This window comes from Elgaria multicarinata, chromosome 2 (assembly GCF_023053635.1).
Source record: "Elgaria multicarinata webbii isolate HBS135686 ecotype San Diego chromosome 2, rElgMul1.1.pri, whole genome shotgun sequence".
In the NCBI taxonomy this organism is placed as follows: Eukaryota; Metazoa; Chordata; class Lepidosauria; order Squamata; family Anguidae; genus Elgaria; species Elgaria multicarinata.
In genome coordinates this window covers 119,389,736-119,416,457 of record NC_086172.1, presented here as the reverse complement: position 1 = coordinate 119,416,457, position 26,722 = coordinate 119,389,736, and the positions used below count along the sequence as shown (strand labels likewise).

General features: G+C 43.3%; 1 protein-coding gene across 1 annotated transcript in view; it reads left to right on the top strand.

The window, feature by feature from the left end:
- Positions 1-11,441: 11,441 nt before the first annotated feature.
- Positions 11,442-26,722, top strand: part of TP53I11 (tumor protein p53 inducible protein 11) — a 67,764-nt gene continuing 52,483 nt past the window's right edge. Inside the window, exon 1 of the mRNA XM_063117445.1 lies at positions 11,442-11,655. The gene's annotated coding sequence lies outside the window, so the exon portion shown is untranslated. The remainder of the gene's footprint in view (positions 11,656-26,722) is intronic.

The following is a 26,722-nucleotide window of genomic DNA, read 5'->3' as shown; positions in this document are numbered from 1 at the left end:
GGGTGTGGGCCCTGGGCAGGTGCAGGACCATGCCTATCCTGGGTGCCAGCCCTGATTGTGAACTATGGGAGGGAAGTTGGTTTAAAAACAAAAACCTAGAGGAAGAGTGGTGAATTATCCCTATCCCTTCTGCCCCAGTCTCAGGAGCCTATCCATTGAAACTGTTTGTTTTCACTAAATGGCACAATAAAATTGGTGCCAATCGCCTCTCAAAGTTCAAGAAGGTGTCAATAACAAGAGAGAGAGAGAGAGAGAGAGAGAGAGAGAGAGAGAGAGAGAGAGAGAGAGAGAGAGACATTCATTGTTTCTCTTTTGCCATTCATTCTGGCAATGAATTTTGTTGATGTCTCTTCCATTAAGAAAACTTTCCTCTTTCCTTCAAGGTACCTTGATTCCAGTTTTGCAATAGATCCATTTATTTTAAATCCATTTATTTAAATGTAATTAATAAATTAATGAATCAGTTAACTGTCAGATAATAATCAACCAACTTTTTAAAAAAAACACCTTTAATTGATTGCCCTGATTAAAAAGGCACCCTGAAACCTAAGGCAATCAAGAAGCATTTGTAGGTAGTGCAAACAAAAGCATCCTTCTTAGTCTGATGAAGAGCTAGAGAGCAAGAACGCAAATGGTGTCTCATTAATAATTCCTCGGAAGCCTCTGCTGCACTATGGGTAGTAGAGAGGGGTGAATAATGTTGCTGTCTGTGGAGGTGGAACACTAGTTCTAGCAGAGATGGTGAAGAAGTAGAAGAAGAAGGTGAAATCAGCAAAATGAGTGAAGTATTATACAAAATTTTATGTTGTCCTTTTGATAGCCTCTGTGGGAATCACTGAAAGGTCACAGGATATCTTCATGTTCTCTGGCATCCTTTTTATTATTAAAAAATGGATTAGTTGTGGCTTACACACATCCAAAAAGCATGTTCATGTCTGTGCTGGAAACAGGTGCTCCAAAGGAGACTATCTTCACCTATGGTGGTTGTGAAGTTGGATACCATTGGGGGACACTTTTTTCTAACGATAGAAATCACAGGATACCTAATTCGTAGGGACTATAATGGGGAATCCTAAAAGACCTCCTGCTCGGATGATGCACCAAAATTAGTTCTAGCAAAGGTTGGAGGCAGTGGTGTAACAGTACATTTTGAAGTGCAGGTGTTCGTCATGACAGACTGCATAGCCATTTTATGTTATTATATTGCATTTATTATCTTTCCATATCACCCAATAGCCAGAGCTCTCTTTTAATCTTACAAAAGATTAAAACAAAAAACAAGTATACACTTCCGTACAAAACCATTTTAAAACAACAAAATAAAGAACCCAGAACCAAATGCCTGGGAGTAGAGTTGCCGAAAGGGTGACAGGCAGACATCACTGGGGAGAATGTTGCACAATCAGGGGGCCAACACCAAAAAAAGCCCTCTCCCTTGTTGCCATCCTCCAAAGCTCCCAAACCTGAGGAGGGCCTCAGATGATGTTTGCAGTGCACAGGCAGGTTCATACCAGGGGAGGTGCTCAATCAGGTATTGCGGTCCCGAGCTTTATAAGGCTTTAGAGGTTAAAACCATCACCTTGGCAATATGTAGGCAACCAATGCAAGCAGATCAGAATTTGTGTTATTTGTTCAGACCTTCTGGTTTCCACTATCAATCTGATCAATCAATCAAAACCACATTTTGCACAAGCTGCATAGTCTGAGCCATTTTTAAGGGCAGCCCCATATAGAGCTCACTGCAGTAATCTAATGTGGAGGTTACCAGAACATAGATTACTGAGGCCAGGATATCTCTGTCAAGATGGGGACAGAGCTAGGCCACCAACTGAAGCTGAAAGAAGGCCCTCCATGCCACTGTGGCCACCTGAGCCTCCCGTGACAAAGATGTCTCCAGGGCTACCCTCAAGCTATGAAATTGCTCCTTCAGGAGGAGTTCAACCCCATCCAAAACAGGTCAGAACAACTGTGTCAATAAATTCAGGCCACTGAGTTGATCTCTCTCTCTCTCTCTCTCTCTCTCTGTGTGTGTGTGTTTTAAAGGATCTTTTAAAAAGAATTAATATATGGAGACTAGATTATCCTGTAAATAGTTTAGCCATTAGAATACTAGAAAAGCACAACCTTCTTTTTTGGATACGGTTGACAACCGGAAATGGATATTTGCCATAATTGAGAAAAGTCCTGACGCTTTTAATTGATCAATAGATAGAACGTTGGTCAATTCAATTTGTTGGTTGGTTTGGTTCGTCTTAGCCAGAAACCATAACAAAACATTGGGATTAGGAAATGCATTAAAAACAACAGCAACCATGCATAGAACTGCAGCAACAACATACCTAAGACGTATAAAGACAGCATATCTACAACTGGAAGGGCCAAGTGAAGGCTACTGGGAGGAGGAAGTAGGTGCTTACACTAGGGGTGGGGGATCAGGGGTGGGGAAGGCTTGTGCATTGCATTAAGGCTCTCCTTCCTTTATTCCCATAATTTGAAAATGGCCAAAATGCCTCCTTCCCTTGGAAAGATGGGGCCACAATAGGAAACCTTCCTAACCCTTCTGAGACAGCCTTCTGGGCAGGCTCTAAGTTCCCAGCACTGTCTCCTGCAAAGACAAGATAAGGAGTCAGTCATCTGCTCTGTAGAATTCTAATTGTAGAACAATTTTCAAGGGAATCTTCGTTTGTGTCATGTTGCTCTTTGCAAGGCTCACGCACCCTGCTCTTCAACATAGTGTTTGCAGTGGACTGTGTGCAATAATTTGATTCCTGTCACTACTGCATATTCATATCTGCTAAACAGTCAACAGTATACGTGTTTTTACCGCATTTATCCCAGAGAACTGTTGTAAAGGATTGATGTAGAAAGGGCTTCTTGTTTAAATACAAGATCTGCCTGAAGTGCCTGCATTGTCTGAACTTGTGTGTGTGTGTGTGTGTAACTTGATCATTCTTTCTCTTTTTATTCTATTCTCAAATAAGCTCCCAGTCAGCCTGAGCTACCAAGCTGCATTTCTATAATGTTAGGAAATGGTATGGGATACACGGATCAAACAACATGTTTTCTTGCATTTACCCCTATTTTTCCATGTATCCCACAAAATTCTTATCAATGGCCTTGCTGCACTAATAGGCCTTTTCTCAAACTGAGTAATAGTCTGGATATTGCCTGAAAATTGGGGTGCGGTGGGCAATGAAGGGAATTGCAATGTGCTAATACGCTTATTCAACTGGTCACAAGAACAAATGAATTCATAAGAAACGGAATGTCTATTTATTTATTACATTTCTATACCACCCAATAGCTGAAGCTCTCTGTCAATGAAGATCATGTCAATTTCACTCATATATCATATATGCAATTACAGAGGGAGTCACACGGAGGAAAATCGTGTTTGCTTACCGTCACTTCTCTGCCCACGTGTTTGTCCCTCATTACTTTCTCTTTTGAAAAAAGAAGTAAACAACTTGCACATGGCTTATTCAGTGGGCTGTTTTGATCCTACTGCTTCTCCTACACACAGCAGGAGATAGCAGCAACTTCTGACTTGCTTGCGGGGGAGAGGAATTTGTGGCACATAGAAGGCTAGAAGGCGCGGGAGGTGCTCAGGAGGCAGACAATGTCGTGAGAGGGACCTGCAAAAATCTGTGAGTGCCCAGCAACGAGTGTGCAATAAAATGCTCGTCTAATGGAGCTCAGAGTCACAATGCAGCTATAGAGTCACTCTCGGCCATCTCACTGCGATTAAGCGAAGACACCACCAAAAGAAAATCAAAATAAGCTATAAAATGCCCTGAGAATAAGGCAGAAAAATAGAAGCCTCTTTAATGAGGGAAGAAAACATTTTGGAAACTGGAGAACAGATCCACGGCACTAGTTCCAACTATTCCCTGGAGCTAGACCCAGCACTGCCTCCCACCAGCCATGCCTGGATTGTGGAGGATGCAAAATTAGGAAAAGAAGTGGTGCTTCCCATGGTGAGTTCTATCTATAAGAAACAGCTGGAGAAATTCACCTCCACTTGAAGAAATTCAGTGAAATTATCCCCCCAATTTCTCTGCCCGCAAATAGAGTGGAGGAGAGGCCATTTGCATACATGATTAGCAAATTTGACACTGGTATTTGATTTCAAAAGTTCTGGGAATTTCTAGCTTATTCCCAACTCTTTAGGAATTGGTTGATACCAGCCTATCCCAACCTGGTGATCTCAAGCTATTTTATACTACAACTCCCATCACCCACAGCCAGCATGGAATCCTGGGAATTGTAGTCCAAACATCTGGAGGGCACCAGATTCGGGAAAGTGGGTTTACACTATTGATCTTGCTATGTTTCTTCATCAGTCACCAGCAGCTGAGAGTTGGGAGTGAGCCATAGCAATCCTGCCTGGATCATATTGATTTGATTGGCTTCCTATATGCATTTGTGCTCGGCATAGCACTGTCACACACCCACGGCGGTCTCTTGCATCGCTTGACCTTTCAGCCTCATTTTGTCAAAACTAAAATAAAAATCCTTTCTTTTCTGTACTCAATAATCTAACCCACTGAGACAACCACTTCATGCATTGGACAAAGATGATGCAGACTCACAAAATACATTTTGAAAAATAAATTTGTTTTTCTAATCAAAGGTGGAGACACTGCAGTGTCCTATACTGTGTCCATAGATGTGACAAGCATGGACTAAAGTGTGTGTGTGTGTGTGTGTGTGTGTGTGTGTGTGTGTGTGTGAGAGAGAGAGAGAGAGAGAGAGAGAGAGAGAGAGAGAGAAAGCCTTTATCTATAGATTTTTGTGTGGTTTAAGGTTTTGTGTTTTATTATTTTAAATCCTTTGTATTGTAGAATTTGTGTATGTGTTTACGTATTTTTTGCATATGTATTTGTGGTTGATATGACCATGATGGTTGAAACAACAACTAAAATTTAATAATTCAAATACACACATAGCTTTTTATACACTAGACCATTGAAAAAGGTAGAAACGTTTAGGTAGAAATGTGTTTGGTCATTTCCAGTATTGGTTATTTATAATAATAATAATAATAATAATAATAATAATAATAATAATAATAATTTTCTTACCCGCCCCTCCACTTGGATCAAAAGATACTGAAGGATATTATAACACAACTTGCTTGTATTCTCTTCTGTTGAGTATGACAGTTTGCTTGTAGCCTGTATAGATAAAACAACAACAACGATCTTTTTGGATATTATTTGTCTTTACCAGTTTCCTTATCACAATTAGTTTATTGCTTTTCACAACATTTGGGCCACAATAAAATTGTTTGTCTTTAAGGTGCTACAAGGCACTTCTTGGTTTTTGCTGCCTGCAACTCCTTTTTAGAGTTTGTCTGTTATATTCTTAAAATCTAGGAATTTTAGTTCATTTGGAGCCCAAATATTTTTCATACCAAACACTTTGGCAAATACATGATTTCCTGGCCTGCTTAGGTTTTGAAAACATTTATATGCAATAATGGCACTTAAAAAATTAAAGGAGTGATCCATTAATTTAGTGTGCTTGGAACATTTTAGATTCATGCCATTTAACAAGGCTATATATCGTCTGGAGATTTTCAAATCAGGCCAATGTTTCACATGCATCAGGAAGCTATAAATAATACATATACCATTATGTTTGCTAAATGTGTCAACAAACACACATGAACAATGCCTTCTGTGCCTCCCACAACTGAATCACATCATGGAAACTGGATTACACTTCCATAATGTGGTGGCCTCCAGATGTTTGGACTTTATCTCCCATCAGCCCCAGCCAGGATGGCCTATGGTCACAACAGCTGGGTGTTGTAATCAAAAACATTTGGAGGCAACAGTTTGAGGAGGGCTGCATTGTGAGGTGCTTTTTAAGAGTAATATGGGAAGATGAACCAGGTCACATTCAAAGCAAAGCATCTGCTGAAAATGTTGGGGAGGGGGCTGCTGCTGCAACCCCCCACCCCAGCATCCACAAATGGCAAATGGACAGAAATCTGACATCAGAAATGGCAATGTTCAAAAATCAGTGGAGAAACATTTCAATCTCCCAGGACATTCTGTCACTGACCTCAAGGTGGGCATTCTTGAAAGAACAGATTTCAAGGATCCATTTCAATGTGAAGGAGCTGAACAAGAATTCCTTAAGAGGTTCAGTTCTATTTCCTGTGGCTTGAATAGAGATAAAGGGTTTGATCACACTACATGTGTTACTCAGCCCATCAGTGGAGGGATGCCTGTGTTACCACTCAATAAGTGTTTTGTGACTTGCCGCTAATGATGAAATTATCACCACCTGTACTTTCTGCATTACAATTTCCTCTGAAGTGTTTAGAATCTCTCCCCACACCCACGTGTATATATTGAGGATAACACTTCATGCATTGGATGAAGTGAACTGGTCTCATGAAAGTTTATTCCATAATGAAATTTCAGAAAGAACACTGGGCAAAATTCATTTACAGTTTAAAGTTGCAGGTTATATTTTTGATTACTGATTTAGTAGATATGATCGCTGAAGTGTTAGTGGAGGGTGGTGACACCTGGCTTGATTATTCAGTAGTGAGGCAAATGCAGTCTGCACATGTTCAGAGGCACTTTCCTGTCTGAATAGTCCCAGCCAATGCTTATGTAGGTCATGCTTTTGTAGCTATGAACCCTGGAGTGGGATAGAGATGGGTGTGAATAGTCACTGGGCATGACCAAAAGCATGCACAGGCATGAAAAAGCACATATGTGCTGAAGAGGTAAATATTATGCATGTGAATAATAAAGGGTAACCCCACTATAGTCCCACCAACTTCAAACATAGTCATTGTCACTATTCTGACTAGGCTGACGCTTTACATGTAGTGGTGCTTGCTCCTGATTGTACCACAGCCTCTAGAGCTGTTTGACAGGGATTGGCCTAGTATGCCAGGGTTCGGCAACCTGAGCCCCTCCAGATGTTTTGAAGTACAACTGCCATAAGCCCCACCCAGCATGGTCAATGGTTGGGAACCATGGGAGTTGTAGTCCAAAATATTTGGTTGCATTCTGACCATCCCACAAAGCTTCATTGGATGAATCAGTATGACCTTTACTTCATTCCATTTGGAAAAGATTGCGGTTGTGCTCACGCGTTTGTTTACCACTTTATTTTTAGCAAGATATTGTAACGAAGGAACCATACGTTCCTTACGTTGCTAGCGCTTTAGATGCATTTCTTTGTTCACGGCTTGCTTATCTGGAATCATAAATAATCCATGATCAGAGAGATGTCATAAAAACAATTTCCATGTTAATTAAAGGCTGGGGATGGAACAACGGGCTGCATGCTACTTTGGAGGCTGTTTTGAGTTCTGATAGGATTTCCGATGCAGTGCATTCATCCGAATTCACCTCATCTCACGCCAGCTGACATCTGTCACATTTAAGAATTCAGAGTGAGTGACCAAAAAAAACTATATATCATGTTTTTGCAAGTATGGACTATCAAGCAATATATTTTTCAGCACACTCATCAGAACAATTGAACACATATATCCTGAAAGCTAAGACTGGGTATCATGAGCTAGGAACTTCCCACTTAAAAAACCTTAACCACCACAAACTCAAAATGCTGCCGTAATAAAAAGCCGGGTTGGGGAACCTGTGACTTTTAAGATGCTGTTGGATTCCAGTTCCTAACATTCCTGGTTATTGGCCATACTGGTTTGGGTGTGATGGGACTTAGGAGTTCAACATTTGGAGGGTACTAGGTTCTCCTCCTAATACCAAAGCTAACAGTTTGCATGTCTACTTAAAGGACTCATCTTAAGGTCGATGAGATTTACTCCCAGGTAAGTGCTATAGGATTGCATTTATCAGTTGTGAGCCAGAAAGGCCAGCTGCGATTGGACCATTGAGTGGTCTTAAGCATAAGCCAGCCCCCTGCAATATGCGCATAATAATATCTACCTTGCAGTGTTGTTGTAAATATTACTGAAATAATAGGATCTGGAATCCCAGGCAGCTGGATTTGTCCCATGGCCCTGGGTTTGACACCCCTGATTTGAATTGCAGTCACTGTTCAAACTCCTACTCAGTCATAGATTCACTGGGTAGCCTTGGGGCAAGTCAGTTAGTATCTCTCAGCCTCAGTTTATCAATCTGCACAATGGAATTAATTGGTTTAACTTACAGGTGAATAAGGTTTCTGAGAATAGTGCCTGTACTTTAAATGTCCCAAGGCACAATGGAGCTGCTGTGCTTCCAACATTCTTCCTCTATCACAGGGGTGGGCAGCTGGCAGGCTTGTGGGATTTACTTTGGTGGTGGTTTTAAACTAGGTCCAAGCGATCCCCAGACTGGAGCCTAGTATTTGTATAGTGTCTCAGTGTGGTAATCATACTGAATTAAAGAAGGGGAAAGGGTACCTCTGAACACGTGCTCAGCCCAGGAATTTGTTTTCATTACTGGAACTGAGCTTGTAGCTTTTCAGACAAAAATCCACTCCTGCTTTCCACCCAACTTTTGGTGTGTGTGTGTGTGTGTGTGTGTGTGTGTGTGAGAGAGAGAGAGAGAGAGAGAGAGAGAGAGAGAGAGAGAGACATTAGTCTTCTCTCTGGCCTTCCTTCTTCTCACATCAGCCCGTTGGTTTCTGTTCACCACTCTGCCGCAAAGATCATCTTCTTAGCACGCCGCTCCGACCATGTTACTCCGCTTCTGAAATCTCTTCATTGGCTTCCAATTCACTTCAGAATCCAATATAAACTTCTCCTGTTAACCTTCAAAGCTTTTCACGGTCTAGCTCCTTCCTATCTCTCCTCTCTCATCTCACACTATTGCCCCGCTCGTGCTCTTCGCTCCTCTGATGCCATGTTTCTCGCCTGCCCAAGGGCCTCTACTTCCCTTGCTCGGCTTCGTCCATTTTCGTCTGCTGCCCCTTACGCCTGGAACGCTCTTCCAGAACATTTGAGAACTACAAGTTCAACCACAGCTTTTAAAGCTCAACTAAAAACTTTTCTTTTTCCTAAAGCTTTTAAAACTTGATGTTGTGCAGACTTCTACTGTTACTTTCTACTGTTAGTTTTTCCCTACCCTGTGCCTGCTTACCCTTCCCTGTACCTGTTGGCATTCTCTTCCCCTCCTTATTGTTTTACTATGATTTTATTAGATTGTAAGCCTATGCGGCAGAGTCTTGCTATTTACTGTTTTACTCTGTACAGCACCATGTACATTGATGGTGCTATATAAATAAATAATAATAATAATAATAAGTTGTTGCTCTTGTTAAACAGCTGGAAGTCAGACCTTCTGCAAATCACCCAGACACCTACTAGTAGATTCCAATCTCCCTTTTGCCCACCCTTGCTCAAGCAGTCCCCGTTCCCACCTTGCTTCTTTGGCATTGAGTGGGAGAGGGCATTGGTAGAGGAAGATGGGAGAGGAGGACAGGGTGAGGGGCAGCACCCTCAGTGCCTAGAGCACAAGGGACCACCATCTCTGGATGAAGACCAGGCAGCTATACATGTGGTTCATCAGATGAGCATTTTATCACACAATTGCTACTGTCCACTCACATTTTTTTGCGTGTCCTTTAGACAACGCTGCGTGCTTCCCATGCACCTCCTAGTCCGCCTTGATTTTCCCCCCCCCCGTCACAAAATAGAGCCCTTTTAATCTGACTTTTTTTGGAAAATGGAATGTGCCTCCATTTCCTGCTCTGTGCAGGAAATGCGGCACGATAAAAATGCCCCCTGAATGGGCCACGTGGTCTTTGTTTACTTCCTATTTCTTCGAGCGGAGAAGCAACAGGAACCACGATTTCCCCCCTGTCTGAAGACACTCCATACCTCTGATCTTTAGGGACAATAAGCTGAGTTAGCAATTTCAATAAATAAAATAAAATCTCCTCAATATTGGTGCCACATCCCACCCCATATCTATATGACAGGCAGAAATTGAACATAGGGCATTTTCCTAGGCCTGCAGATCTATTGATGAGAAAACTTCATCTGTTGAACTTTAGTCTGTCATGCAACTTTAAGGCAGAGGATTCCTTGCCAGGGAAAGGTGCTAAATACAGTGGACCATGGGGCATGACTCTAGGACCTTCATGACTCTTTATTTCCAAGCATTTGGGAGATAGGATGCTATAACAAAAATACAACAGGTGAGGTTTTCATTTGGGGTTTATTTCAGATTTGACAGATATTAACAAAATACAGACACATCCAAAATGAAGGTTTCATTGTTATGCACTTGTTGCACCCCACTTTCAAGCAATGAAAAGTTCAAGGAGTTCCAGCACTCCAGTTTCCTTACAAAGAGGACACGGGAGACTTATGGCATTTCTGTGATATAAAGTTTAGGTACCAGTATATGTAAGCTGAGCATAAAGTTGAGGCTTCCCTGCATCAACACTCCCAACAGATTCCTATTCCCCAACATCTAGGGGAACTAATACTTGCATAGGATTTCCTGTTGCTGAGAGTGAAGTCAGATCTTTGCCTCCTTTTCCACCCTAGTTCCAGTACAAACCCACTCATTAATTCACCTGCTTCCTTTGTTCTGATCCCAGACTTAATTAGCACAATCCTGGGAGGGGCAGGGGGAAAGGCCTCCCTTCCATTCACAGATCTAGAGCTGGGCAGACTAAACTTGACCAACCAGTTTGTTTGACCCATTCTAACAATTTCTTTTTTCACAGCTGCACACTCACAGGTTTGGGAAGGGGAAAATGATAGGTACGAAGGAAGCTGACTTTTACTGAGTCAAAAACCATTAGCTTTCCACTGGATTTTTCCAGCCCTGCCTAGAGATACCGGAGACTGAACTGGGGACCTTCTGCATAGAAAACTTGTGCTTTACAGCCACAGCCCCTCCAAGCATTGAGACACACACAGTACAAAATGCTTCCATTTCAATATTTTCGACGGTGGACTAATGTAATTCCGTTACCTGATCTTCTGAAATCAGCCGGTATAATTGGGGGCACGAGGAGTCGAGCAAGCATGTGGCGAGGACACCGGGCTGGGTGGAAGCGCGAGAGCGAGGCCGGTCAGTTTCCACTTTCCGGTCAGTGGAGGCTGGTGGTTCCGATGCCAGCGGGGCTATAAATACGCTCTAGGTTCCAGTCAGAACTCTAAAGAGCTATTCAAGTCGCTGAACCCCACTCCAAAATAGGTTCCGCACCTTAAATAGCTTCTTTAGAGTTCTGGCTGAAACCCAGAGAGGATTCACAGCCCTACCGAAACCGGAGCCACCAGCCTCCACTGTCTACGGTCCCCTCCAGCCCTCGCTTGGCCGGTCTGAGCTCTGCAGCACCCCTCGCTTCCGGCAGGTGTCGCTTCTGCAGCTATTGCGAGGGGGCGAGAGGCAATCAAGCAGCGAGGCGTCCGCGTCTTCCGGGCGGTGTCCCCCCCTCCCGCTCTGCACGATTGATTGCATATGGTAATGTGGAGGCGGAGCCAACGCAGGGCTCCTTTTCCTTTACGGTAAACGCGCAGGTTGCACGAAGGTGTTGATCTCCGCGGCCCGTCCATTCCTGGCGGCGGTTCTTCGAGGGACTCTCAAGATGTGACGCTCTCGCTAGCCTGGCCGGCGGTGCGGATTGTGCGTCTTTGTTTGGGTTGCACACTATTCCTTGGACCGAGCGACTCCTTCTGAAGGCGGACCATGCTTTAAGATTGTAAGTTGAACTTGGGTGTATTTACTCCCCCCTTTTCTTCCAGACTCTCTTCAGCCAGGTCTTCGTGGTCTTGCTAGTTAATCTCTGACTCTTGCAAAACTACTTTGCGGGCAAGGGGTCCGAGATGGGCGTTTGGGAGGAGCTGACTTGTCCCGCTTCAGCCCTAACCATGTTTACTCAGAAGGAAGCCCGACTGAAATCAGTGGGGCTGCCATGTGAGTAAATGACATCATTAGGACAACAACTCCCATCATTCCTAGCTAACATGGCTCTGCTGGGTTGGGGGGTGAAGGGGCTTGTAGTCAAACATCTGGAGGGAGCCAGATTGGGAGAGGTTGGTCTAACTCTTCCTTCCTTCTTTCCCACGCACCCGCCCACGCACCCCTCCAACCCAGCCGGCGGTGGCATTGACTTCATGGAGTTAGGGATGGCAGACAGCAAACCCCGAGTGTAATGCGATTGAAAGACTGGGGCGGAGAGGGAACCCACTTCCTGTTTATAGGTGTGTAGAAAGAGAGCAAGGACGCCCCCCACGCCCCCCCCCCGGTTGTAAATGTAAATATTTCTTGACACTTCTTTGTTTAAAAATATTGTGGGTTGGGTAAAGAAATGCTGCAGAAATTGCTCACAAGCGCTTATTTATTTATTCATTCATTTATTTTTTTAAAACTGATTCAACCCAAGTGATAATGCTGACTTGATTTTAGGGGGCGGGGGAGGGAGTGATGTGCGAAGAAAGCTTCCTCACAGAAGCGAAAACGGCAAGGCAGTGCGGGAGCATCCCAACTGATGCCTGTCACCCTGCTTTACAGTGCTTGAATTATGGGGGTGGAGGGGAAGGTGGATGTGTGGGAGGAGAGAAGTGAAATTGACATGCCCCACCCTGGAGTTCCCCTAATTCCAACCCCATTACACCTCCCATAGCCTTTTAAAAAGCACTAGCCAAGGGGGCCCGCCGAAAGAGTAATCCAGCTGGGATGGGACCTGCCCTACCTCTTTAATTTGAGTTTTGCATGTGTGGAAACCTGTCACTGGATATATGTATTTCATGGCTCTCTGCTTTCTGCAGCTTCATGAATGCTTTATGCAGCACCTAAGGGGCATCCTAGTTGTGCAAGGAACTGAAGAAGGGGGCGGGGGATGGGGGATTCCTTTGTCTGTTTCTTCTTTGTGCTTTCACTGGACTATTGACACGAGCAGCAGCGACAATACTGCAGAGTGAGACCTCCGCTTTCCACCCTTCCCCAATACCCTTTAAGCTGAATTTTAATATCTTTGCCAATTGGGTTGCTTCTCAATGTGAAACATTTAAGAACTCAGATCTGCTTGAGTGAGTAACCTCTCCAGGTGCCTCCGTTGCAGCCTTTCCCCAACCTGGAGCCCTCCAGATGTGTGGGAACACAACTCCCACTGTCAGCAGCCAGCGTGGCTATGGGCTAGGAGTTGTATTCCCACACAGCTGGAGGGTGTGAGATTGGAAAAGGCTCCTCTTTTATCTCGCATCTTGTGAGCTGCTTTTGAATCTTCCAGTGCAAACTTTCTCTCAGAGCCAGGTGAGGGAGGCAAAGCCCTGTTCGCTGGCTCCAAGACATCATCACTCACAAGAAGCAGTGCAGGTGTGGTCTTTGTTGGTAGGTTTGTTGTTGCTATTGTCACTTTTCCTCTAGCCGTATTTAATCCAGCCTCTGTTGGTGGACTGCTATAACACTACTTATCTTTCTTTGTCTGGTGATGAGTTGCCCACATAAAGAGATCAAACACCTTTCCAGCTATAGCAGTCATCGGAGAAGTGTGAGAAAACTGCCGTAGTCCACAGATTAAGAGAATGAGCTGAGATGCAGTACACATTTTGTCTCTGTGATAGATCTCTGACTCATCGAGGTGGCGGTGGCAGCGGCAGTGATATTGTCAGCATCCTTGTAAGGCAGGGGTAGGGAACATGTGGCCTTCCAGATGTTGTTGGACTCCCATGAGCAACTCCTATTAGCCTGAACCAGCATGGCCAGTGGTGAGGACAATGTTCGACAATGTCTGGAGAGCTTCATGTTTTCCATCTCTGTTGTAACGATGCTGCTGTTTAAGGCAATCTTTTCTGTTGAGGGCTGCAATTCCTTGAAATGAACTGGTAGCTATTGCAGATACTTCAGAATTTGTCCACCCACTGCCATCAACCGGCAGTTGTAGTTTCTAAACTATCTTTAAGAGCAGCCCTGTGTTTACAGAAGTTTAACTTGGAAGTTGCCAAGGCAGGAATGGCACTGTCTTGAACAGCAGCTAGACTTTTCCCCCACTCCTAACGTACATGAAAGACTTATTTTCTAACCAAATATTAAAATGACTCTTCCCATTTCTGCCTTATGTTAGCGACACTCATGGGGTACATAGTAGTGAAAGTGATGCTTCATGGTGCCTTATGGGTGTGTCCATGCACAGAGGACTTCTAGCTTTACCAGTCCAAAGGTATTGTGCAGCTCTTCCATCTTTTATTGTGCAGCTTTTCTGGTTGACAGATGAATGGCCCCTGTGTGAACAGAATGCTGGGCTAGATGGGCCTTTGGCCCGAAATTCCCTCTTGATCACAACTGTTAAAGATACAGGAGCCCTGTCCTCCTTTTCATATGGTCACCCTAGTCCTATAGAGGCTTGCCCTGCTTACTTCTGAGTAGACATGCAGAGGATTGGTATCAGGGATGCGATGAAAAAGTGCTGCTGAGTGACTCAGTCCTGCTTGATTCTGACTAGACATGCAAAGGCTGGTCCTGTTGATTTCTGAGTAGGCGTAAAATCGGGAAGAATTACATTTTGGGCCCACCCGTAGATGGAATGTGGCCCCCAGAGATTAAATTTGGCCCTTGGACTGGAAAAGGTTCCCCTACCCCGGTCTTACATTGTACAGCACCCTCTTTTTTTCTTGGGCATCTAATGCATATTATTTATTACTTTAAATGGGAGGTTGAGTAAGATGCCTAGTTGTGAACATGTTGAGGCACAGTACACAGTTGCCCTTTTCAAAAGTGATGAGAAGAAATAGCGCCTGTGCAGTTCTAGAGGGCCATAGGGCTAGCATTGTACTGTAGTTTCTTGATGAAGAATGGACCCGTTTTCATACGAGAAGCTCATATGGGTTTAAGACCTACATTGTTTCAGGCCTACTGTGACAAATCCTTTGTCTCATATATATCTTGTCATACCAGTGAACTTTCATTGTGTGAAGATGAAATTTGACAGTCTGTCAACACTTCTGATCCCTAACTCTTGGTCTTTTCAGTGCATCACTGCCATGTTAAAACCAAAGCAAAACATGCCAGTTTGCTGGGGCGTGGATCCAGTGAACAACAATAAGAACAATAATGATATATTTATTTACTAGCTGTATCTGGCGTAACATACGCCGTTGTAGCATATCAGCCTTGGGCCGCCCGCCTAGCTTGCATGAAATTATGCCGGTGCCGGTGCTCGCAGCAGGCGAGTGGCCTCCCACCCAGCCTCCAAGGGCCCCGGTTGTGCCTCGCTCATGATCCAGACCCTCTCCCCGGGGTTCCTGTCAGCCTTGGGTCGCCCGCCCAGCTCGCATGAGATTAGGCTGGGGCCTTGGCTCGCAGCAGGTGAGTGGCCTCCCACCCGGCCACCAAGGGCCCCAGCCGTGCCTCGCTCATGCTCCGGACCATGGCGCTGCCCCCTTCGTGTGGGGGAGAGCAAAGAGGCAGAAAGGGGGGAGGATTACCTTGGAAATCCCGGAGGAGTCGGGCGAGGGGCTTAGCAACCTGTGTCAGCTGACATTACACGTTGTTACTGTTGCTTAGCAACCTGTATCAGCTGAAGCCTTTATGGAAACATACCTAACCGTTTTTTATATATAGATTACCTGCCTCTCCCTCTGGACGAGACGGGGAACAACACCAAACACAATATAATACATAAAATTAGTTAAAAGAGCATATAAAACTAATATAATATTTAAATAATCACAGCATCTTAAAATTCTTAGGTTTAAAATTCATCTGGGTAGGCCTGCCGGAAGAGACTAGTCTTTATGGCTGTCTTAAACTCAGAGAGAGTATTAAACCGATGAATCTCCTCTGGCAGGCCATTCCACAGTCTGGGGGCGGCAGAAGAAAAGGTCCTCTGGGTAACAGTTGCCAGCCTAGTTGTGGCTGCCTGGAGTAAATCCTTACCAGAGGACCTGAGTGTGTGGGGCGGATTGTATGGGAGGAGGTGATCCCACGGGTAACTTGGACCAAAACCATGTAGGGCTTTAAAGGTAATAACCAACACTTTATACTTTGCCCGGAAACTAATTGGCAGCCAGTGAAGTGATTTTAAAGTTGGTGTAATATGGTCACCCCTAGGTGTACCAGTGACCAATCTGTCTGCCATATTTTGAACTAGTCCGGACTAGGCACAAAGGTAGCCCTATGTAGAGCGCATTGCAGAAGTCGAGCCTCGAAGTTACCAACATGTGCACTACTATGTTTAAGTCTTCCAAATCTAGGAAGGGGCGCAGCTGGCGTATCAGCTGAAGCTAATAGTAGGCACTCCTGGCTGTCACATCTATCTGGGCTGTCATTTGGAGTGATGGACCCCCAAGCACCCCCAAGCTGTGAACGCAGTCTTTCAGGGGGAGTGTAACCTCATCCAGAACTGGTTAACACACCTCCAAACCCAGGTTGTGGCCTTTATTTGTAATTAGCAATATTGTAAGATTGGTCCTAATTATTATTTAACTTGCATTTAATTTGCCTTACATAGTAAGCCCTGAGCCTGTTTAAAAGAGCTATATAATGTTAAATATTACATCAGGTAGTGGATAGAAGAGAGTGGACTAGCTTTTATTTTTATTTATTTATTACATTTATATGCCGCCCCATAGGCTCATAAAACCGCCGAAGCTCTCTGGGCGGTTTTATGAGCCTTTGTGATCCTGCTAGTGCTTGATGGCTGGATTGGCTCAGAAGTTGTTTTTGGCTAGTGTCGTGGACCTGACAGGAGGAAAGAGAAAAGAGATTTGGGGAAGCAGAGTCAGTGCTGATCGATAAAGCTGGGCAAAGAACTGTGAGTGCTTTGAAACAACTAGGAAAATAATAATGACAGAACGGCATGCAAGAAAACTAGTTCTTGGGCTAAAATTGTGGATTTTAGAAAACAGAAGCCCCATATCAAGCTCTCGCCAACCATCAATCCCACAGTGTCATAATGTTGTACAATTTGTCATACTTGCTGGTACCAGCAGTAGCCAATTTTGTGTGTGTAGGAAGAAATGCGAAACATAATGACACAAGCTAGATGTCCCCTACATGTTGTTGTATAGTTCCACCCTTGGAACCAAACCAGCTGTTCTCCTAATGTAGTGGTCTGTGTGATTTCCCCTCTGCTCTCCTGCAAGCACATATTCGGATCAGGACCATGGCACTTTGAGAAAGGAAGGTTCAAGCACCCTTCCTTTTGTCCTGAAATTCCTCCTGTTCCTGTTTTTTTGTTTTTATTTTTAAAAAGCCTCTATTGAAATCCATTGGGGGATAAATTTCAGGATGAAAATGGTGGGAGGGGGATTAAACTCTCCTTTTGTGAAGTGTCATACTCTTGATATGATTTGGGGCCATGTGTACAGGCAGGAGAATAGAGGGGGAAAGCTAGAGCATAATTATAAGTATGTTTAGTTTGGCCCTCAGTGATGTTAATCAAGCTTATTATGGGTTTGAGAGAAGCTGCAGGAAGATGATGATGTACAAAGAGGGCAATTAAGTGAAAAAGAACAGATGAGATGGGATGTTCTACGAGCGTCATCACATGGGGAACATCATGTTTGCTTATTGTTGCTTCACTGCTTGTCTCTCATTACTTCCTCTTTTGAAAGAGGAAGTAAACAACATGCACATGGCCCATTCAGTGGGCCATTTTGATCCTGCTGCTTCTCCTGCACACAGCAGGAGATAGTGGCAACTTCCGTCTTTAAAATTTTTTTGTGGCACGAAAAAGGCTAGAAGGGGCTTTCAGCACTCGGGAGACAGATGATGTTGTGAGAGGGACCTGCAAAAATCCATGAGTGCTCAGTAATGAGCATGCAATAAAACACTCATCTGATGGGCCTCTATATTAGGAAAAGCAGAATGAGTGTTTTTTGGAGATCTTCTACAGAGAGTAGCAGAACGCAGCAGCAGCTTAGAGAAGAAACACTTAACAGCCAAACTACATGTTCCTTCAGAGGTAGTTAGCTTTTGTTTTTGACTCAAAAGTAAGCGCAGGGTGCTTGATCCAGATTGGATCTTCAACATTTTGCCTCACCCCGCCCCAGTCCAGAATGCACTCCCCACCCCACATTCCTGTAATTTACAGTACTAAAAATGTATCTATTTAAATAAATGGATCATGTTTTTGCAGCGTAATTTGCTGGCTCCCAAACCAGATTAGAATCTCGGCCGAAGTTTGCAGATCGGGTACCAATCAGGGTTAGATGCCCTGCACTTACTTTTGAATAAAGAAGACACCACTGTTAACAACATCTTTAAGTGTTGTGTGTTTTTTCTCTGAGGCCTGATGCACCTGTGCAGCAGAGGGAGGTATTTTTTATTTATTTATTTATTACATTTTTATACCACCCATTAGCCGAAGCTCTCTGGGCGGTTCACGAAAATTAAAACCATAATAAAACAACCAACAGGTTAAAAACACAAATACAAAATACAGTATAAAAGCACAACCAGGATAAAACCACGCAGCAAAATTGATTTAAGATTAAAATAGAGTTAGAACAGTAAAATTTAAATTTAAGTTAAAATTAAGTGTTAAAATACTGAGAGAATAAAAAGGTCTTCAGCTGGCGACGAAAAGAGTACAGTGTAGGTGCTAGGCGGACCTCTCTGGGGAGCTCGTTCCACAACCGGAGTGCCGCAGCAGAGAAAGCCCTCCTCCTAGTAGCCACCTGCCTCACTTCCTTTGGCAGGGGCTCACAGAGAAGGGCCCCTGTAGATGATCTTAAGGTCCGGGCAGGTACATATGGGAGGAGGCGTTCCTTCAAATAACCTGGCCCCAAACCAATTTGGTAGAATCTGGAGGTGATAGAATGCACTGTTCAGACTGCAGGTGAGAGCATAGTTTTGCATGGTTTCCTCTGTGGGAAAATGTCCTTCAAGTAAAAACTTAGCTCAAGAGGAAATAGGCAGAACAAGAGTCTTTGTCTGCCATATATACTGACTCTTTCAAACATGCACACACACAAAACTTGCAAGGAGTTCTTCACATGAGGCTAGCCTAAAACTTTTTGTTGGCTGAGGGCTTCCTGCCTCTTCCATGTACAGAAGCCAACCATATTGGGGCCCTCCAACTCAGAAGGGTGAAGACAGCAGGAAGAAGGCCTCAGGAGGAATGACTGAGTAGGGGAGAAGCAGCTGCTGTCCTCAACCTCTGCTGCCTGAGGCAGCCACCTCTGTCTGCCTAATGATAGGGCCAGCCCTGAAATGGTATTCCTTGCCTGAAGTGATAAATTGACAGTCTATTCTAAGACCTCTATTCTACAGATGAAGAAGACCAGGCCTGAAGTCCTAAAGCAATGTTCTAGGATCCAAACAGGTCAGCTTTGCAGTGCCCTCCAGAAATGTTGGAATGCAGCCCCCAGCAGCCCCAACCTGCATGGCCCTTATTTGTTCTGGTTTGGGATGATGGGTGTTTTAATTCAACACATCTGGACGGCATCTGGTCAGAGAAGGCTGTCATAAGGCACGGGAGAGATCATGGAGCCATCTCTATGACTCAAAAGGAATTTTGTTTTCCCTGCATCTGAGCTCATTCAAATGCCCTTCTTTAGGAACGATTTGTTTTCATTTAACACATACATGTGGGGCACAGGGTAATTGGGTTGCTTGCATGGAGTTGCAAAGGAAGGATGTCAAGTCTACCCAAGTCTTGCCAATAAAAACAGGTGGTAATTCTGACATTTAGGACATCCCCAGGGAAACTTTCTGCACTTCTGTTTCAAGGCTTTAATGAAAAATTGGCTGGTTGGAAAGGCTTTGTGCGTAATTTCTCTGTCCGTTATTCTGACTCTGTAACTTAATAAATAAATAAATAAATAAATAAATACACTTCCCAGCCCACTTCCAAAATAGCCAGCTGTGCAGACTACTGTCAAAAATTGTTCTGCAATTTGATCTATTCTAATTCTACAACATCTGGATCTTTAATACCACAGTGTAAATATTAATGCTGTTTTTTGGATTACGGTTTTTCTTTAGATGACTTTCCCAGCATGCACTGAATATAAAAAGAGGAATGCTGCATAAGAGCAGCTGAGGTAGGAATGTTGTGGTTATTGTCCCCTCTCCCCTGCCTCCATGAATGATCAGCAGTTGTTTGCACTGAATTTTACATAGCCGAGAGCAAGTGTTTTGCCAAAGGTGATGATTCGTCAATAATCATTTCCTTTTAATTGTACAAAAAACAGTTAACTATCAAGTATAATACATAAAAAATATATTAAAATAAGCCTGTATTAAATCAGGCTCCCCCAACCTGGTGCACCCCAGATGTGTTGGGACTACAACTCCCACCATCCCCAGCCAGCATACTGCTGAGGATGATGGGATTTGTACCTCTAATACATCTGGGGGGCACCAGGTTGATAAATGCTTTATTAAAGCATCGTAATAAAACATAGTAGCATCACTAAGTTATAATGAGTTAAAATGCAGCCAGCAGCTGGAAGTCAAAAGGCACTCAGGGATGAAGCTTTGGATCTTAACTGAGAGGAAGCCGCATGATGATGCCAGCACGGAAAGGGTGCCTCCTCTTGTTCCCCTCTAGCTGTGACAGAACATAGAACCGGGCCTCATCTGCTCTTCTTAACACTCATAATGATTTTTTGAGGTGTGTTGCAGTCAATCAGACCATTGGTCCATCTAGCACAGTCTTGTGTACTCTGTGGCTCACCGAGGACATGGACAGAAGTCTTGCCTGACTCTGCTAATGGTGATCCTTCTAACTAGAGATTATAGGGATTGAACCAGGGTTCTGCCTCACATTTTGCCTTTAATACATTTCTTTAAAAGTAAATATGGCAAAAGGGTTTTGTTTTTGTTTTTTTAAAAAAAAGTTTTAATACTAATGCCAATAATGAAAGGAAATGCTTCTCTTCTCTGTCTCTCCTCCTTGGTTAGTTTATTTATTGCATTTTTATAGCGGCCCAATAGCTGAAGCTCCCTGGGCAGTTCACAAAAATTAAAACCATTCAAAGTTGGACGCCTTGCTGTTGTGTCTAGCTGCTGTGTGTTGGGCACAGAAGATCTCGTGTGCTTGGTCCTTCAGACTTCCTAGCTGGAAAGAATCAGGTTGCAATGAAAGATTGTTCTGTTATCTGATCTCTTCATTTTGTACATTCTTTTCTCTTCCAAAGAGAAATGGAGAGATTTTGTGCCACTGACAAGGCATACCGATGGATTCCAGTCATCTCTCTGAGACAATATGACCATTCTCTTCCCACTCCACACTGAAGCTTCTGTTTTCTCCACACAGCTTCCCTTGTTGTGAACTCTAGGGCAGAAATATGGTTGGTGAGCTAAAAGGGAGTCCCAAGGATAACTTCATTTCTACAGACACTTCAGGAAAGTTGTTTCTTGGTCTCCCCATGGCTTCTTTCTTAAGCACAAAGCTTGTGTGGGAAACAAGGAGCTGTCCCATTCTCTGCCACCCCTCCCCTAGTTATTTCTCACAAGGGCCTAAATTTCTGGCCAATATGATGGCTATCAACGAACAAATATGCCTATATACAAGATAGGCAATAAATACTCTAGCTTTAAAAAGATGAGACTGTTAACTATAGCAAGGCTTAACATGGGGTATAAAAACATAACTGCACACAAATGTATGGAAGTAGGCTGTTCTTGCTTCTCTCTCTCTCTCTCTCCCTCTGTGTGTATGTGTGTGTGTTTTCTTTCTTTCTTTCAGTTTTTGGCATAGAGTGAGAGCTAGGCCTTGAACCCAACTGAAAAACTTGTGCTTCCCTTAATATAGGGGTCCCCATTCTTTTGGAGTCAATGGGTACATATGGAATTTTTAAAATATATCCAGTGGCACCAATGGAAGCTCCCCCCCTTTTTTTAACCCCCATGTGGGTGTGTAATTTTAGGAATCAAATGGCAGGAAGAAGAAGATTTAATCCTGTGCAGTGGTCCTGATCTGAATTGGGGCCATGAACACTTAATCTAGAGTAAAGAAAAAAGAAAAAAAGATAAGCCTCAGCTATATTCTACGCATTTAATGTAACTTGTGGTTTGATCCCCTGTGTGTCTGAGTGAACGCAAGAGAGATATCTGTCTCCTACTGACATTTAATTTCCAGAGTCTTGGGTGTGGTTGCTGCTGAAATCTGAAGAATGGTGAGTCAAGGAGCTTATTCATGTAATAATGAATATTTTACAAAAGACCCTCACAAAGGAAACAGGTACCTGAAACAGCTGCCTGATATAATGGTGACCAACATTTTGATAAGTGGAAATAGTCGGAGGATATGATCTTCTTTCTCCCTGCCTGCCCCACCCACCCAACACACACACACTGGGTCTGCTCCCTTTCCTACATCTGAAATGGCATCCCTGTTCTTATGCACTTGGTAAACCGATTCAATTTCAGACTAGACTCCAAAGTGTTGTAGTGAGCTGCTTTATATGAATGACTTGCCAAGAGTACGGGTGCTGTTTTTGCAAAAACTCTGCTGAAGCATATTGAGCAGAGGCCCTTCTAAATTGCAGTTCTTAGCAAGCAGTGAGCTGTACGTGGTACCCACAGACCTTGAGCACAACTTGAGCACATGACAAATGTGCCATGTCCTAGCGGGCTTGATTTGAGCAAGAGGGTCATGTGAACTGGCCATTAAGCCTTTCTAGCATTGCTATTTCGGCACCACTCATTGTATGGATGGTGGAAGCGTTAGTAAACGGAGGGCTCCAGAAAGCCAGCTCCGCCTCCTCCTAGTTCTTCTGTCTGTAGATGTGTTAAAGCAGATTTATATGCAATGCCGCCGCCAATGTTTTGTCAACATTAGAGTTACCAGCAGTTCAAAACAGCTAGTGTTAAGAGTGAGAAATTATAGAATACAGATGCGAGACTGTTCTTAGTTCATCTTCTGGTGCAACTGCTTTTGAGCATTGGGATCTCTCTCTCTCTCTCCTTTTTTCCCAGGGAGGTGTAGTGGAGAGTGTTAGTTTGAATCAATTCATACATATTACCTACTCCACAGTGCCGGTCCTACCATTAGGCAGGGTGAGGTGACTGCCTCAGGCAGCAGATGCTGGGGTGGTATTCATCTAGTGCTCTTTGGCTCTTTGCCTCTGTTGAAGGCCAGAGGTGTGTAAGCCACACAACCTGTCCTGTGCTCCCTAAACTACCTTGCTATCTCAGGTGTGGTGAAGAATTAAGATTCATCTGCCAGTCCAATCAGTTTCTGTACATAGACAGGGGAGGGGCTATCATCATGTCCTTCATCTGAAGCAGCAAAATGGTTTGGGCCTTCCTTACCTATTCTAACACTACCAGCGCCATATGGAAGTAGCTCTCATGTTTCTCAGGTAACATATCCATTGACCCTTGGAGACGTGGGCTTCAGTCTCTGTTTAGCCCACAAACAGCTCTTTTGGGGATGTTTCTTTTCATTTCCTCTACAGAGCTCAAGGTGGTATGCAAGGATTATCCCATTGATTACTTTCACTATAGTTTGAGGTAGGTTAGGCTGAGAGTGATGAGTTTAAGACTCTAGGAGGCCACAAAGATCAGTGGGTGACATTGAGCAGAAATATCTCTGGTCCAGCTGTAGAGAATGAAGATCCTCTAAAACACACTAGGTCTCCAAACACTGCTTAAAATTCTACTAAATTTGGGTTTGTATATGACCCTCTTTGCATTATTCATTGAGACATTTCTCAGAAATGTGATTTCTGATGTTCCTATGACAGAATTCAACTGGAGTCAGCTGGCATGTTTCAAGCCCTCCCTTTGCACAGATAACTCCATATGGGGAAAAGACACAAAAATAGAGTGTTTACATTATATTTAGGGTTTAAAGCCAAGTGGAGCGGTTGGCTGAATTTTGCATCATGGGAATGTTGTTTTTAGAAAGATCTTTTGTGTGTGTCCTTTTCTAAAATATGGAGCTGTGATATATCCTTCTCAGAAACACTTTGATGAAGGATAAGACTAACAAGGGCCATTGGCCATGATGGCTATATAATTTATATATACTTAATTACCTCCAGTATTGGAGGCATACCAGTTCCCAGGGATCACCAGTGGGAGGGTGCTGTTGAAGTCGTGTCCTGCTTGTGCATTTCTTTAGGCGTCGGTTGGCCACTGTGGGAACCGAAGACTGGACTAGATGGGCCTTTCTCTGATCCAGCATGGCTCTTCTTATGTTTAGTATGAAAGATTAATAGTGACACAAGTCCAACAATCCCTCAGAACCATTTTTTAAAAGGGGCTGCTTTCTTAACTGTCTTTGAATAAACTCAATAACCGTCAAGAGATTGTTCAAATGTCACATTTAATTGAATTATGGCAAGGTCAGGACTACTGATGGCTCACAAACCTTGTATCATGGTATGTTGGGTGACTTTGATAGATTTAAGCTGTCAGATTGGGCCAGGATTGGATTGTAAATTGGATTGGGCCAGAAAAGAATTGTATATCTCAAATACACATCATTATCAGGTTCGGTCCTGGGTTTTGTTTTCTTGGAGAAAGAAGTCACAATAAGTGTCTTTCAAATAGGCTCACAATGTAACTTTGAGTGAAACTGCACTCCCTGGTGAGGAGTTTTATCAAAAACAAACAAGAGAGGCAGCTGTACTGGTTGTTCACAACAAGTTTTGATGTGAGTCTTTATCAAGGAACTAGAGAATGTGAAATATTAAAAACATGGTAAATTATATATAAGATATGCATTAAAACATTTAATACATATATTTCCAAAACTATCATGAATTAACTGATTAAAACATTTACTAAACATGTATTTAAAATGCAAAGCATTTAAAATACAAATTTGTGTAATACATGGTATTACTCAGCTCTTGAACACTTTTTATAGAACATATGCATAGAGAATTTTAACATCACTTTTAGGACAGTTTTAGGACCTATGAGGAAAGTTGAGGAGAACCAGAAGATTTTTCGGGGGAAGGGACCTCCCTTCAGTTCTGCTGCTCAAAATAAATACCTGGGCTCCGAATTCTTTAACCCTTGGTGTATGTCATTTACATCAGACACTGGTTGATGGATCTTGAGATTCCAGTAAAAACACACACAAAAATACATCCAGCAGGTCTCTTGTTTGCCCAGCCCTGGTGTTGAAGTTCCTTTGTACTCTTATTGGTTCATCAGACATATGGGTATGTGAATCATTCTTTCTGTTGGAGATGTTTTTTTCTATTGTGTGTTTTTCTTCCTCTCTCTTTTGAGCCTCTCCCTCCCTCCCATTGATCTTTAATTCATACAAATGCTATGTGACCTCAAGCACAGCTCGTAGCAGTTCGTCAGGTGCAGCCTGCAACACTGGTTTGTCATTTTTTAATTGTGGACTTCTCTCACTGAGGGCACCAGCATGGACCCACTGACAAGAACCACCTGAACTTCATCATTGTAACCTGCCTTGTTCACCTGCCTCTCACTCTGGCCCAGACAATGGGTTCACTGGTGCTTTGTCTGTTAAGGAAGGAAGCAGTATCAATGTTGAGAAAGAGGATGAAGAGAAATAGCAGAGGGTGACAATTGTTTTGAGAAGGTAGGCTCACTGAGAGAAGGGATCCTTTGGACATGGCTTGGCCAACAGCCTCAAAAACCTGGAGCTATCACTGACTAAGAACTTGGGTAGCTAAGGGATAAAAATTAAGGCTAGTTCCCTTCATACCTGCCTCCTATTGCTAAATCTACTGAAGTCCTTCATGCTATTAAAGAGGAAGAGAATTCATAGAATCATAGAATGATAGAGATGGAAGGAGTGATTGAGTCCAACCTTCTGCTCAGTACAGGAATCCAGTTTAAAACACCCCTGCCAGATGGCTGTCCAGTGTTTGCGTGACTACCTCCAGTGATGAAGAGTCTGAAACTGTGTGACCCAGAGCAATAGAGAGAAGGCCTTGTGCGAGTAGTAAGCTCTGTTCCAATGACTGTCAAGAGAACAATCAATTTTCACAGTCACACATTTTTTATATACTGTAAAGCTGTCAAGTCTTACAAACGCAGCATAATGACACTAGGCCAGTTGAAGAATAGGAGCTCTCCAAGGAAATTTGCAAGTCTCCAGGCAGTTGTATTGCTATGTCTGCTGCTGGGAACCTTGGCCTCCAAGCAAGAACTGAATCAATGAACTGCCACAGCCTTAAGGTGTATTGTATTGCTGGAGCTGCAATTCTGTGGCCCCCACCCTAACATACTTCATTTGATATGTTATTCTCTTGCTAGGCCAAAATTGCCTTGCATTTTTTATCCAGAGGCCCTTTCTCTCCCCATCCCCTTGGAATTACATGCCAAAGAGAACTTGGAGTGTAGCTGAAGCAGGGCATGTTAACCTCTTTTGCACTCTGACGGTTCCCCTAAAACTTTCAAAAGTTTTAGTAGTTGGGCTTCAGATGGATACTCAATGGTTTATAGCAAACCAAAAACTTTTCTAATTTTCATGTAAGCATTTACTGTCCCAGTTAATTATGTTAAGGCCCCAAAGGTATCTGGTTGCCAACGTTACAAGTGCAATAGACTGTTTAAGTGTGAGTAGGTATTGAAGGTTTCAATCCACATACACAGTAATACAGTAAAATAAAATTAAAGTATGGTTTATTGTAAGGAAATCAAGAAACACCTGGCATTCCCACATAAAATAATATTAGAAAACTAGCTCAAAAAACCACATCAGACTTTTTGTTCCAAAAGGATATCACTTATACTTCTGGGCTTGCAGGTTTCTAGAAATTGCCACTGCAGTCCTATCATGTTTTCTGATAGATCAGTACTATTGAGTGCAGTGGGTTTTCTTCCTTTTCAAGAGTTCATAGTATTGCAGCTTAAGGTTCAATGGGACTTACCTGGTCTGT